Below are 14566 nucleotides of genomic sequence, written 5' to 3'. Positions count from 1 at the left end.
ACTTGAAATTTATAAGAACCAATCACCTGTAATCCCACCAATTACACGTTAACCTTTGAGTGTATAACCATCCTGACTGTGGTCTATTAATATTAATATATTTTCTGACTAAAAGGGATTATGCTGTCCATACCTATTTGCAATCTCAAGTATTATCTTACCACTCCCTTCTAAGAGCTGACATTCTTGAATAATCACTGGGTTTAAAGGAGGTGAAAACTATGGTCTCTGCAATAGCATAAACTTCCCTAAGCAAAACCGGGGGTGGGGGGTCACCTCTGCTCAAATGTCAGTGAGGTGACACCATCACAGGGCTTAGAGTAGCCAGAGGATTTGAGAGTTGGAAGTAACCATGTTGGTCACCAATACCTTACCTCTTGCCTGAAATAATTATCCAATAGAGTTACTCAGCCCCTTGCTGCAACAGGCTGTTTACACTGTGCCCAAACCTGCCTCCATGTAATTTCTATCCGATAGTCCTAGGACTGTACTAGAGTCCCACACCACGTAGTTAATCCCTGCTCCTATAGTTGAAATCAGCTGTTGTGTGCCTGCCTCTATACCGCTGTCTTCTCCTGATGATACCTCCAGGATCCTTTGGATCCAAATTACATGATGAGGAAACATCCTGGTTGCTGACATGCTCAAATTTGCTCATGATCAGATATCTTTGTATCCTGATTCTGTCATCCCACACATTTGCTCTCCTTTCAACATTGCCATTTGCAAACTTGAGAAAGATACTATACATCCATGATAGATTCAGCAACCTCTGTATTCGTACAGTAATCCACCACAAGATTGGATTTTAGTGGGCCTAAAGGAAAGAATGAATGTTGTCAGGTGAGCTGGGGTTGGATAATAACTCCAATTGTTCAGTTGCATCTGGTAATCATCCTATTCATTGACATATTGATTCCATCCTGAGCAGTGTTAAGTATTAAACTTAGTGGGAACATATGAGATGTACATGGTGGCAGGTGAAAGACCAGTAGCTGGTAAGTGAGTACTCATACATATATGAGATAGGAAAAACAATTGCTCACCTAGAGTAGTTTTACTCAGCATTTCTTAAATATATGTGGGGTTACTTTTCTAGCCTGTCTAACCAGAGAAATACTTTTTCTCCAATAGCCATTAGCAGGGATTGAGATTTAGGGCCCTGAGCAAACCACAGTCAAAAAAAATACCACACCAATATTCTCCTCAGTCTCCAAGAAAACACCCAGGAAGGCACTTATTTGCTCAACTCAGGTCACCTGCTCCTACTTAGAGCCAATGGCTGTGGCTGAGGGTCTTCAGGTCCTTCATTGGCTGAGCCAGTGAAGGGTGGAGCTTGGGTTGCTCTGACTAGATGTTCTCATCATCTAGTGAAGCATATTTGCAGGTCATGAAGCTTTGCATTTTAAAAAGCAAAAGTATAGACCAGAAAATAATAGAATCAGATAAATCTGAATGAGTTATCCTAGTTACTTTCAGTTCCTAGGAAGCTTGAAAAAGGTACCTTTACATGAACTTTTAAAATTCTGGACTATAATATTATTTATTTTAATAAATTCCACAATAAGGGTCATGCTGAAAAAAGTTTGTATGGCATATTCTGTTTTATGAATGATGATCCCCTGATTTGATGCTTGTAATTTCTTTCTTTTTCCTTAACATCTTTATTGGAGTATAATTGCTTTATAATGGTGTGTTAGTTTCTGCTGTATAACAAAGTGAATCAGCTATATGTGTACATATATCCCCATATCTCCTCCCTCTTGCGTCTCCTTCCCACCCTCCCTATCCCACCCCTCTAGGTGATCACAAAGCACCGAGCTGATCTCCCTGTGCTGTGTGGCTGCTTCCCACTAGCTATCTATTTTACATTTGGTAGTGTATATTAGTCCATGCCACTCTCTCACTTCGTCCCAGCTTACCCTTCCCCCTCCCCATATCCTCAAGTCCATTCTCTACATCTGCATCTTTATTCCTGTCCTGCCCCTAGGTTCTTCATAACTATTTTGCTTGTTTGTTTGTTTGTAATTTCTTATTTACAGCAGTAATGCTATTTCCCTTATTTAGTCTTTTTTGTAATGTGAAACCAGATTTATTTGATAATATTTCAAGTAGGACTTTTGTATCCTCATATATAAATGAGACTGCTCAGAAATTTGTTTAGCATGCTTTCTTCAATAAGTTTTATCATCATATTGTATTTGTTGAAATAAAAGTCTTTTCATTCATAATCTCGAACTATTTAATTAGCATCAGAATTAACTCCTCCTTGAAAGTCTGACCAGATACACCCCTGGAAGCTTGGCCATTTGGCTCATTGATGATCTCCATCTCTTCAGTTCTTGTTTATCCTTAAATCCTTGTTTGGATCAATTTCTATAATTTGGTTCAATTTCTATACTATTTTACATTCATACATGTATAAATAACTTTGCATGTATTATCAAAGATTCTTGAAAGCATTGTGCTTTTAATTTTAAAATATTTCCCACTTTATTGATATATTTTCTCTCCCTAAGGAGGTTTCTTAGAGAATTAGGTGAGTATATATTTTTCACCCAATAGATCTTCACCAATTTTAGCCTTTGGAATACTTTTAGAATCTAAGTATTGTGAAGAAAATAATTTTAAACTTGGTACACGGTTAAGAAGGTGGAGACATGGTCAAGACCCATACCTTCAAGGTGGGCAACCTACTAATGGGAGGATAATTGCAATTGCAGAGGTTCTCCTCAAGGAGTAAGTGATCCAAGCCCCACATAAGGCTCCCCAGACTGGGGGTCCTGCACCAGGAAGATGAGCCCCCAGAACGCTTGGCTTTGAAGGCAGTGAAGCTTACTTTCAGGAGAGCCAGAGGGCTGTGGGAAATAGAGACTTCACTCTTAAAAGGCACACACAAAATCTAACAAGCTTGGGGATCTAGGGCAGAAGCAGTAATTTGAAAGGAGCCTGTGTTAGACCAATCTGCTGATCTTGGAGAGCCTCCTGGAGAGGCAGAAGGCAACTGGAGCTCACCATGGGGATATAAACAGAGGCGGCAGCCATTTGGGGGAGCTGGTCTACCACATGACACTGGTACTGGCAAGTGCTATTTTGGAATCCTCCTTCTAGACTGTTAGTGCTGGAACCCAGCTCTGACCAGCAGCCTATCAGCACCAGTACTGTGACATCTCAGGCCAAGCAAAAGCCCAGGCAGAGACACAGCCCTATCCACCAGCAGGCCTGCTGCCTTGAGACCCCTGAAGCCCACACCTACCCTGGAACCCAGTCCAGTCCACCCCAGGACCTGGCCCAGCTTCACTGGGCTGGAACTAGCCCCAGCACCAACCTCATCCATCAATGGGTAGGCACCATCCCATGATACTCTAGACCCCAGTCCAGCCTACCAGTAAGCTGAAACACCAACTCCAGGACCCTCAGGGCCATGCAGCCCACATTCCCAGGACCCGGCTCCACACACCAGTGAACCTACACTAGTCCTGGGAATCCCTGGGCCTCACCCCTGCCCACAAGTAGGCCAAAACACAAGCTCTGGGACCCCTGGGCCCTGCAGCCAGAGACCCCAGGACCCAGCTCTGCCTACCAGGCTGGCACTAGCCACCACCCACCAGTGAGGAGACACCAGCCCCAGGACCATCACAGCCCTTCATCCTGCCATATCAGGACCCATCCCACACCAAAGCAGGCTGGCACCTGCCCCAGGACCCCAAGGGTCCTGTCCCTAGACACCAGCTCAGGACACCTTGGGTTGCTCAGCCAGTGGCCCTGGAATTTGGTCCCACCCACCAATGGGCTAACACCAGGTTCAGGACACCTCTGGGACATGGCCCCTCCCACCAGCAAGTGGACATTAGATCTGGGACTCCTAGGCCTGCAACCACCCATTCCAGATCTCCTCAGGGTCATTGGAGTACAGATTTAGGATAAATGAATCCGCTTATCAGTATTGTTATTTACTATTTTTGTGGAATATTAGAAAAATCTTAAGAAAGAATGTGAAAAAAGGATATGGTTCCCAAGGATACCAGGAAAAACTTCCACCAAATCAACCGCAGTTAAATTTCTCTGGATGGGACCTCGAGATGGTCTTATACAACCAGAACATAGTTTTGGAAGCGAAAAACTCACTGCAGAACCATCACAGTTTCAAAACAGAACTGTGGACCCATAATAAAAACAATATTTTATAAAATTACATAATTTCTATTGTGTTCATTGTTGCTTCTTCAATATCCCAGTGTCTGCCCATATGATATACAAATGTTTTTCAGAACTTTTCTTGCACACTGATCATATACAATTATGTGTGAATTCCTGTGAGGAAACTAGGATGTTTTTATTGTGCTAGGTGTGTGTTACATTTAGTAAATCCAATAATCAAACACAGGCATTCGTAAACCAGTGTTACAACTGCAGCATATAGGTTGTGAAGGCAGAAGTGCAAGGGTGAGTGACATACATGACATCTAGGAAGGAGAGAGGGAAAGTGGGGTTTGATGTTGAAGACCTGGAGGAGAAATGAGCATATGCAGTTATTCACTTCAGAGGGTGATTGAGGAAGATGGATGCCTAACGGGCAATCATGATCTAATGGTGCTGGCTACTGAAAATACAAATTAGAGCAAGGACTTTACTGCTTAAATAACAAACTATAAGTTCCAACCCTAAGAAAATAGTATTAATAGGACAACCATACCTCATTCAAACTTTTTTCAACATTATCTGTATCACAGAATACACTGTAAAACATAAGCAAAAATGGAAACACATTGTGGAAATAACTGAATTTGAAAGTTCAATAAACAATTCCTGTTCCAGCCTTTCTGGTAATCTCTAAGGTCATTATTATTTTTGTAAACATTTTATTTACCTCTTTCATTCCTTAACTCCCTAAGAGATAGGGTACAATAATCCAGAAGTTTTTAAAGGTAAAGTGAAGAAACTGATAAGAAAAATCAAAGGTACTACAATCAAACTTCTTTCAACATACCCCATATTCAGAATTATTTAATATACATAAATGAGGAACCAAAAATAGTACACAAATATCTAAATTAAAATTTCTTGACCCAATTTACTTCTCCATATCCCTGAATTCTGAAGTTACTATTTCTATATGTTCAGACTTATCCAATTCTAAATTTTTACATTCTATTTCTTATGACATTTAAAAGACAAAACTTTATGACCCACAATTATGTATCATAGGATGACAGCAGTGTTCAATGAGAGTAGCTTAAGCACCAGTGTCCACTGGAGCAGCCAATAAGGTCCTACAGCCCATGAGCCACAAGCATTGTCCCAAAGTGTGTGGGGAGGTGAGCTGGGATGAACCTGGGTGTGCTTCCTTGAAACTTCTTTTCAAACATGGTTATTTAGTAATATGAATCCAGAGCTGGAAGAGGAACATCTCTCTTGACCTTTGCAATAAGTTAAGAGAAAGATGGTGAGCAGTAAAAGAACTAAGATGACTTTCTCCATGTCCTTGCAGTATTCCAAAATTAATATTAATTATATTGTTAATATAATCTAATTTCCATTGAATTTTCCTCTTAGCCCAATGGCTTTTTGTTTGTGTTTCTGTGAGTTATTATTTAATTCAGAAGTAGTTGGTGATTTTCCTGTTACTTTTATTTTTAATTGATTTGTAGTCTCCGATTTCTGTGGAGAAAGAACATGTTCTGTCATGTCAACCTTGGAAATTTATTATGATTTGCTTTAAAACTCAATTTTGGTTAACTGTGATAAGTTTTCTAATTCTATAGTTAAATTGGTTGAAAATTCTCCTTTGTCTCTCTTTTTTTACATCTTTATTGGAGTATAATTGCTTTACAATGGTGTATTAGTTTCTGCTTTAAAACAAAGTGAATCAGTTATACATATACACATGTTCCCATATCTTTTCCCTCTTGCATCTCCCTCCCTCCCACTCTCCCTATCCCACCCCTCCAGGTGGTCACAAACCACCTAGCTGATCTCCCTGTGCTATGCAGCTGCTTTCCACTAACTATCTATTTTATGTTTGGTAGTGTATATATGTCCATGGCACTCTCTCACCTTGTCACAGCTTACCCTTCCCCCTCCCCATATCCTCAAGTCCATTCTCTAGTAGGTCTGTGTCTTTATTCCTGTCTTATCCCTAGGTTCTTCATGACATTTTTTTTTCTTAAATTCCATATATATGTGTTAGCATATGGTATTTGTCTTTCTCTTTCTGACTTACTTCACTCTGTATGACAGGCTCTAGGTCTGTCGACCTCACTACAAATAACTCAATTTTGTTTCTATATATATATATATATATATATATATATATATATATATTCCATTGTATATATGTGCTGGGACAACAGGGAAAATCAGGGTGTGTGGACACCCTTTAAGGGAAAAGACCTGGGGAAAGAGTAAGAACATCTCTTGGGGCTTGGGGATTTGGAGAGCACAACGGTGAGTGGGAAAATGAGAACGCATCACCTTTTCTTGATTTGCTCTCCTCAGAATTCTGGTGCTTTTGTTTTCTGGAGACAAATAGAGTTGCGAAGCTGCATTAACAAGGAAAAGACACACAACATGGTGATGGTGTCTGTTTGGGCCCTGGAACTGCTGTGAGCTAGTAGCACCAGGCTCCACAGCAAGAGTGATTAAGGACACAGGTTTTGGAGTCAGATTAGACCTGGGTTGAAACTCCAGCTGTCCCTCTTACTAGATGTGGTGCTTTGGGTAAGTGACTTGGCCTCTCTGGACCTCAGTTTCCTCCTCTGTTGAACAGGGTCTACAAGACTGTTGTGAGGACTCAGTGAGACAATGCCGATGGAGTGCCCAGCGAATGGAGGTTATACTTATTCTCAGGCCTGAGATTCAAGCCCTCAGGCAACCGGAGGGGTGGGGGTGAGACTTGCTGCCAGACAGCTGTATGGACACGCTCTCCTGGCTGCCTTGGCCCCATCTGTTTGCTTAGGGCTGACAGCGAGATGAGGCTGGATGACTTTTCCCTCTGGAGCCTCACATTAGTGAAGTGGCAGAGATAACGCAGCTCCGAGTTGTGATGGGAAGTTGCTAGGGAGCAGGTGGAAAGTGCCTAGTTACTTCGCTGGCTTTGGGAATTGCCGACTCAGCGCTTTGTGGGCCAGCTGTTCCTCCTCACTCCCGTGAAGCCTCGGCCCCTCACCCTCTCCCTTTCCTAATCCTATTCACATTCCCAGTCTTGGCTCAAATCCTACCTTCTCTGTGAAGATGACTTGACCATCCCAGCCTACAGTGACTTCTCTCTCCTTGAGCCTCAGGACCTTCAACTTTGAAATGGGTGTACTATTTACAACGCCCTTGCAGAAGGGCTGTGATTAGGACTGAATGAGAGAATAGACGTAGCATGACAGGTGCAGTGCCTGGTATAGGCCTACCGTGAGTTCCCTGCCTCTTTCTCTTCCTATTCTCTGAAATGCCATGATGCATGCGTCATGCTCGTGATCAGATGCAGCCTTCTACTGCCAACCATTCAGGAGTATGCTTGTGCTAGCTCTCCATTCAATTGTAATGTCACAGAGTTTGGGGGCCACATTTTATCCCTCCTCACCTTTCAGTAGCCAGCTCTATAGAAATCGTCATAGTAAACATTTTTTTTAAAATTGAGCACTATATGATTCTATGTGGCAGGCACTTGGCTGCATATGTTATACACATATGTCTAGTACTTACCCTTTGCCCTTATATTTTCCTCTTGGACAGGTAAGTGTAATTCTCCCTGTCAAGAAGTGTGAGGCTCAGAGAGGTTGGGTTAACTACCACCCAAGCTCCCACAGCTAAGTAAGCGGCCTAGCTAAGAATCAGATCTGAGTTTGACTTGTATGCTAGATTAAGTGTGCAGTGAATAGCTCTGAATGGGTGGGTGGGAGGATGGACAGAAGTAGAACCCAGAGTAGGAGTGCCTGTACCGTTCCTTGGACTTTGTAGAGGGAGACCTGCTTGACAAAAACCTCTAGGTATTTGAATTCAGTGGGTCCCCAAGCTTAGTTAAGGGGATACAGTGCCACTTGGACAGGAAAAAAAGAGAGGGGGGGTTATGAGCCAAGCTGAACCCCAGGGAAGTTGTCCCAGGGAATTCCATGGTGGCTCCAAGATTCCAAAAATCAGCTGTGGAGAACCCACCCACTGGCCACTCTCAAGGTGAATCGTAGAATAAGCACGGGTTAAACAAACTTCCTTTGAAGAGGATTGTTAACCCAGAAAGGTTTGAATTCCCTTGGAGTCAAGGTGGGGCATTTCACTCCAGTATGTCCTTGGTAAAAATCACGACAGAATATCAAGCCTGCAATGTATGATTACTTGTGGGGATACACTGTGCTACGTTCTTGCCTCAGGTATGGCGATGGGGAGAGCAGAGGGGATTTGACATTTAATTCGGCAGATTCCAAAGCTCCTATGGCTTGACACTGGCCTGGGAACCCATGATAATGACCTCACAGGCTAGAAGGCTGGTGGTCCTCAGCAAAAAACAGTGCCCAAAACACTGGCCCTGGGCCTGAGCAAATCAGGCAGGTGGGACTGTGCTCAGTGAGGCTTTGCCTGGGTGCCGTAGAGGCAGGTTTTCTACAGGTGAGTGCTTTAGGTGTTTATGAGCCGTTGCATTTGTCCTGCCAGATCTTCCAGAGGCCTAACTCACTCAGACCAGAGGGCTTTCTCCTTTGTTTTCTCATCATCCCGGGTACAGTTCATCGCCCATTGCTTCAAATTTAATAGTGTGTCGAAAGGACTTTTCTCTGTGTGCTAAAATTGATGTTTGATTGTAAGCAGTGTTTTGTCGATACTCCTATAACCATAATAATAAAAAGGAGAACACTGCTGACTGCGTATGGGAAAATCAGGTGACACATTCCACGTAATTTTGTTCAAGAATTTGAAGAGTGAACAGTTTTTAATCACCTTTTCAAAGTTTCTGACTTTCCACCACTGTGAAGAGGGAAGATATTCTATCATTACAGGCCTTGTAAGTGCTTAAAAAGGTGAATTGTGATTTGTTTTAGACACCAGTGTTTCTTCAGTTATGTTTGGCCTTCGTTTTATACTCTGAAAATAATTTGTAAAATTCCCTGTTGATTAGCATGTGAAAGCATGAAAAGTACGTCACACACCCAGCGAGACATAGTATGGACAACCTACCGAAATCAGGCCCCGAGAAAAGGGACAGCACCGTCGTGGGAGACAAAACAGAAAATGTTTTTTTAATGTTTTCAGAAACCCACAAACTCAGGAGAAAGAATTGGGCAAGGCAGGATACTAGAGGGAGCGTGACCACTCTGAGGTGTGTGGCTATGCGGGGGGCCATTGCCTGATCGAGGAGCGCTCTAAAACTCTTTTTTCTCTGGTCCAGTGGAGGAGAACTCTGTCGGGCCATTCGCCCTGAGAAACTGTCCTTGGGGCCATCAGACGAAGGATTGATGATAAATGAGCAACCGGTATGAGAATCTTATTTTTTGCATTCTTGAATATGATAAGAATCGTAGGAAAATATTTCAAAGAACAAAAAGGATTAGACTCCCAAGGAGACCAGGACAAACTGCCACCAAAGGACCTGCAGGTAAATCCCTCTCTGTGGTACCTCCGGATGATCTTACACACCGGAAACAAAATTTTGGATGAGAAGAGCTCTAGGAAAAGCACGAGGACAACTGACACACAGGAAACGTAAGAAAGAGAGGAATACAGGGGTATGATGTTCAAGAGGATAAGACCAAAGAAGTACATGTGTGATTACGGATTTCCAAAGGTGATTAAGGAGAAAGGGCACCCCGTGAGTAAACATGATCTAACAGTGTGGTTTACTGAAATGATAAACTAAGGGAAAGAGCTTTACTGCTTAAACAACTAATGATAAGCGTCAACTCTGAGAAAATAGTATTATAAGGACAAACATAACCCATTCAACCTTTTTCAACATGACTAGTGTCAGGGAAATCATTTAAAAGCAGAATCGAGGACCCCAACACAGCAGGGAAATAATGAAAGCAAAATGTCCAGGAAAAAATACCTATCCAAGGTGGAAGAACCTGAAGTTACTAATCTGACTGGTTCAGATTGATGGTAGTTGGTATTTTTCCCCCAAGAGTGCCTTCTCCTGTTCTTGGAAACAGAAACCTTTTTGACATGCACCGCAGCACCCTGGGGAGGATGCTGGAAGCATCCAATCAGAGCGGCCCAGGCACCACTCTGGATCGGCTCAGCCAATGTAAAGCCAATGAAAAGCAGGGAACTCACGGTAGGCCTATACCAGGCACTGCACCTGTCATGCTACGTCTATTCTCTCATTCAGTCCTAATCACAGCCCTTCTGCAAGGGCGTTGTAAATAGTACACCCATTTCAAAGTTGAAGGTCCTGAGGCTCAAGGAGAGAGAAGTCACTGTAGGCTGGGATGGTCAAGTCATCTTCACAGAGAAGGTAGGATTTGAGCCAAGACTGGGAATGTGAATAGGATTAGGAAAGGGAGAGGGTGAGGGGCCGAGGCTTCACGGGAGTGAGGAGGAACAGCTGGCCCACAAAGCGCTGAGTCGGCAACTCCCAAAGCCAGCGAAGTAACTAGGCACTTTCCACCTGCTCCCTAGCAACTTCTCATCACAACTCGGAGCTGCGTTATCTCTGCCACTTCACTAACGTGAGGCTCTGGAGGGAAAAGTCATCCAGCCTCATCTCGCTGTCAGCCCTAAGCAAACAGATGGGGCCAAGGCAGCCAGGAGAGCGTGTCCATACAGCTGTCTGGCAGCAAGTCTCACCCCCACCCCTCCGGTTGCCTGAGGGCTTGAATCTCAGGCCTGAGAATAAGTATAACCTCCATTCGCTGGGCACTCCATCGGCATTGTCTCACTGAGTCCTCACAACAGTCTTGTAGACCCTGTTCAACAGAGGAGGAAACTGAGGTCCAGAGAGGCCAAGTCACTTACCCAAAGCACCACATCTAGTAAGAGGGACAGCTGGAGTTTCAACCCAGGTCTAATCTGACTCCAAAACCTGTGTCCTTAATCACTCTTGCTGTGGAGCCTGGTGCTACTAGCTCACAGCAGTTCCAGGACCCAAACAGACACCGTCACCATGTTGTGTGCCTTTTCCTTGTTAATGCAGCTTCGCAACTCTATTTGTCTCCAGAAAACAAAGGCACCAGAATTCTGAGGAGAACAAATCAAGAAAAGGTGATGCATTCTCATTTTCCCACTCACCGTTGTGCTCTCCAAATCCCCAAGCCCCAAGAGATGTTCTTACTCTTTCCCCAGGTCTTTTCCCTTAAAGGGTGTCCCCACACCCTGATTTTCCCTGTTGTCCCAGCACAATTATTTGTAGTGGGCCTTTTATTCTCAAAAGTGTCTGCATTAATTGGACAAGAAATTACAAGGTCACTGTCCCTATGAAGAGGCGAAGCAGCCTCACACATCATGTCCTTTTGCAACCCTGACACACCTGCCAGGCAGTGATCTGCAGCTCCCCTGAGTGAGTGTGGAGTCTGACCTGGGGGGAGTAGCCAGCCTCTCCATGAGGATGGAATAAGGAATAAGCAGATTATAAATGTGCCTCTTGAGGGCTTTCTGAGTACATTCCAGCTTGCTGGTCATAGAGTGGCCAAGAAACAGGGGTAGAAGAATGCCTGGAATGCAGAAATTGCCCTAGTTGGGGGCCAGTGGGGTTGAGCACAGTGGCCCTCTCAGCACAGCTGTGCGGCAAACATGTGGAGCATAGAGAGTTGAGGACTCAAACAAAAACACGCGAAGGAAAGACTAATTAAGGGGTCAAGCCCACTCTCCTAGCCCACTCTGCTTTGCCTTAAAGCAGAGTCCAGCTAAGCCCTGGGTGTGGGCGGCTACAGGGAAACTGAAGCCCCCAGGACACAATCGGACTTTGGGGAGCCTTGAAGAAGCACATGGCCAAGGGTGCAGAAGTCATGAGAAATCAGAGCTCTGACATGCTGGTGACCGTGCTCGTGAGACCGCATGGGAAAGGACCTATTTCCTTCCCAGAATGCTAATGTGATTTAATAGTGGAAAATTTATTAACGTGATTTAATAATGGAAAATTTATTAATGTGATTTATATGAATAAGCAGAAAGATAAAAGACATGTTAAGCTCAAAAGTTGCTACATTGCCTTGAGTGAATGTTTGATAACTGCTAGATACCCAACATGCTCAGAAACCAAAGAAAGATGGTACTGTGAGAACATGGACCTCAAATGAAAACCCAATACGATGTTTGCTGATGAAATGCTACTGTCATTCCTATTGAGAGTTAGTAAGGTGACAAGATAATTTCCTGACAGCACTATGATTTGGAAGTTTTGATGAACAATAGGCATTGAAATTTTACAACTCTGGATGATACTGCTGTACTAGGTGGCAGAATGAGACTAAAACAAGTAAATGAAGTTATTAGGAAAATAATTTTGACAATAAAGACCCCTAAAAAGGCTGACCTAGAGATATAACTAATAGAAACGACCATTTAGAAGAGTGGTGAAATAAAATATGGTTAAGTAAAATCCATGATCTTCCTTGGAAAAAACTGCACTAGAGACATATATTCATGTAGATTTGATAATGTTTGATAGTGTTTCCTTCACCATAAAAGGGTTTTTAAAAGGGGAAGAATGGCACAGGTCCAAAAACTAGAGCACATCCCACTTTTGTGAGCTACAAGTCTTTTCCCGCCAAGTGAGTGGCTCTGAAAAGGGCCTTTGGTCTGCAATGCTCAGGTGGTCCGGAGGCAGCTCATTTGCTGGTGGTGTATCTGCTGACGGCCTTGGTGGCCTCAGACACGGCGTGCTTGCCCATCTCCCCAGGCAGCAGCAGGCGCATGGACGTCTGGGTCTCTCTGGAGCTGAGGGTGGAGCACTTGGTAGAGTGGGCCAGTAGGGAAGCATAGCCTCAAATGCACTTAATGATATCTTTAAAAATAGTTCACGATGAACATAACGTTCAATTAAATTCCAAAATTAGTGAGAAAGTGCTTCACAACCTGGTAGACACAGGTGGACATGGGAGTGCAAAGTCTGCTCCTCGTAGACATAGGGGTGCTCCTGGAAATCAAGGGAATAATTGGCCAACCATTGTCTCCAGGTATGAGCAAAACCCTCAGGGCATCAGAAAATGAAAAATGGCAAAATCACAGCCTCCACAGAGAGAATACAAACGGAAATATATTACTCACAAAATTATTTAATATCTACCAAATTTAAAAATTGGTTTTTTTAACATTAATTATGCTCTGAAAATACCCCACATGCTGAATATATATAATACCTGTTGGTTGAAAAACAAAACAAAACAAAACATTACCCTATTCTTTAAGAAACCAACATAGGGAGAAAAAATGGAATCAGTAAATGGGAAATATTTAAAAATGAAAATCAAATTACTTTCAAGAGTCTAGGTTAAATACAATCAAAGGCATACTTAAATGTATTTATGTAGAAATAAATTACAGAAGTTGAACCAAAAAGGGACTTTAGAAAAATTGAAGAAATGGGGGTCATCAGTGTGGTTTCATGCACAGTGACTAGGCGTCTAATCATGTTTCCTCTTGGACATTTAAGGGACAGCTAATTCTACTGCCAATAAAATGGTTTCAGTCATGAAGGAGGAAAAGCTAATTTTTATTACTAGAAAATGTAACAGAATGATACGAGCAGTGAAGAAAACTTACTATTCCAATTTCTGAAGAGCTCCATTTACAACTGAAGATATAAAAATCTTACTTGAAATATTAGTAATCAACCTCTTGCCATATTTGATGCAAGGGACAAAAGACATGTCCAGCGCAGTCTCTGAATTCATATCATTAAATCACCATGATTAAACACCAGCCAGCAAACAAACCACAGGGAATGAAACGTTCCACTATACTCCATAATCTCTAAAGGCCAAATCTCCCAAGAAGGCTGTTACTGGATTACACTGTGTCACATCGTAACATTTGGCCCAATGGCAAAGAATCATATCCCTTTCCCCTCTCAATCTCAAAGGCTGCATGTGCCGGGAAGACTCCTATTACTTCAGCCCAGGACACCTCCTCACACTTTTGAGTCCATGGCTGTACCTCAGGAGCTGCAGGCTTTTCATTGGCTGAGCCGGTCCAGAGTGGTGCTTGGGCTGCTCTGATTGGACACTTCCAGCATCCCCATGATGCCGAGGTGCAAGACATGAAGGTTTCCGTTTTCCAAAAACAGGACAATGTACTCTTGAGGGAAAAAAAAAACAAATAAGATTAATCTGAACCAGTCAGAAGTGTAACTTCAGTTTCTTCCACCTTGGATAGTTACTGTTTCTTGAACATTTTGCTTTAATTATTTCCGTGCTGTGTTTGGGTCCTTGATTCTGCTTTTAAATGATTTCCCTGATACAAGTCATGTTGAAAAAGTTTGAATGGGGTATGTTTGTCCTGCTAATAGTATTTTCGCAGAGTTGATGTTTATCTTTTATTATTTAAGCAGTAAAGCTCTTTCCCTTAGTTTATCATTTCAGTAAACCACACTGTTAGATCATGATTGCTCACTAGGTGCCCTTTCTCCTTAATTACCTTCTGAAGTCAATAA

Source organism: Phocoena sinus, chromosome X (genome assembly GCF_008692025.1).
Source record: "Phocoena sinus isolate mPhoSin1 chromosome X, mPhoSin1.pri, whole genome shotgun sequence".
In the NCBI taxonomy this organism is placed as follows: Eukaryota; Metazoa; Chordata; class Mammalia; order Artiodactyla; family Phocoenidae; genus Phocoena; species Phocoena sinus.
The sequence above is the reverse complement of the archived record's forward strand: the minus strand, read 5'-3'. Positions refer to the sequence as shown.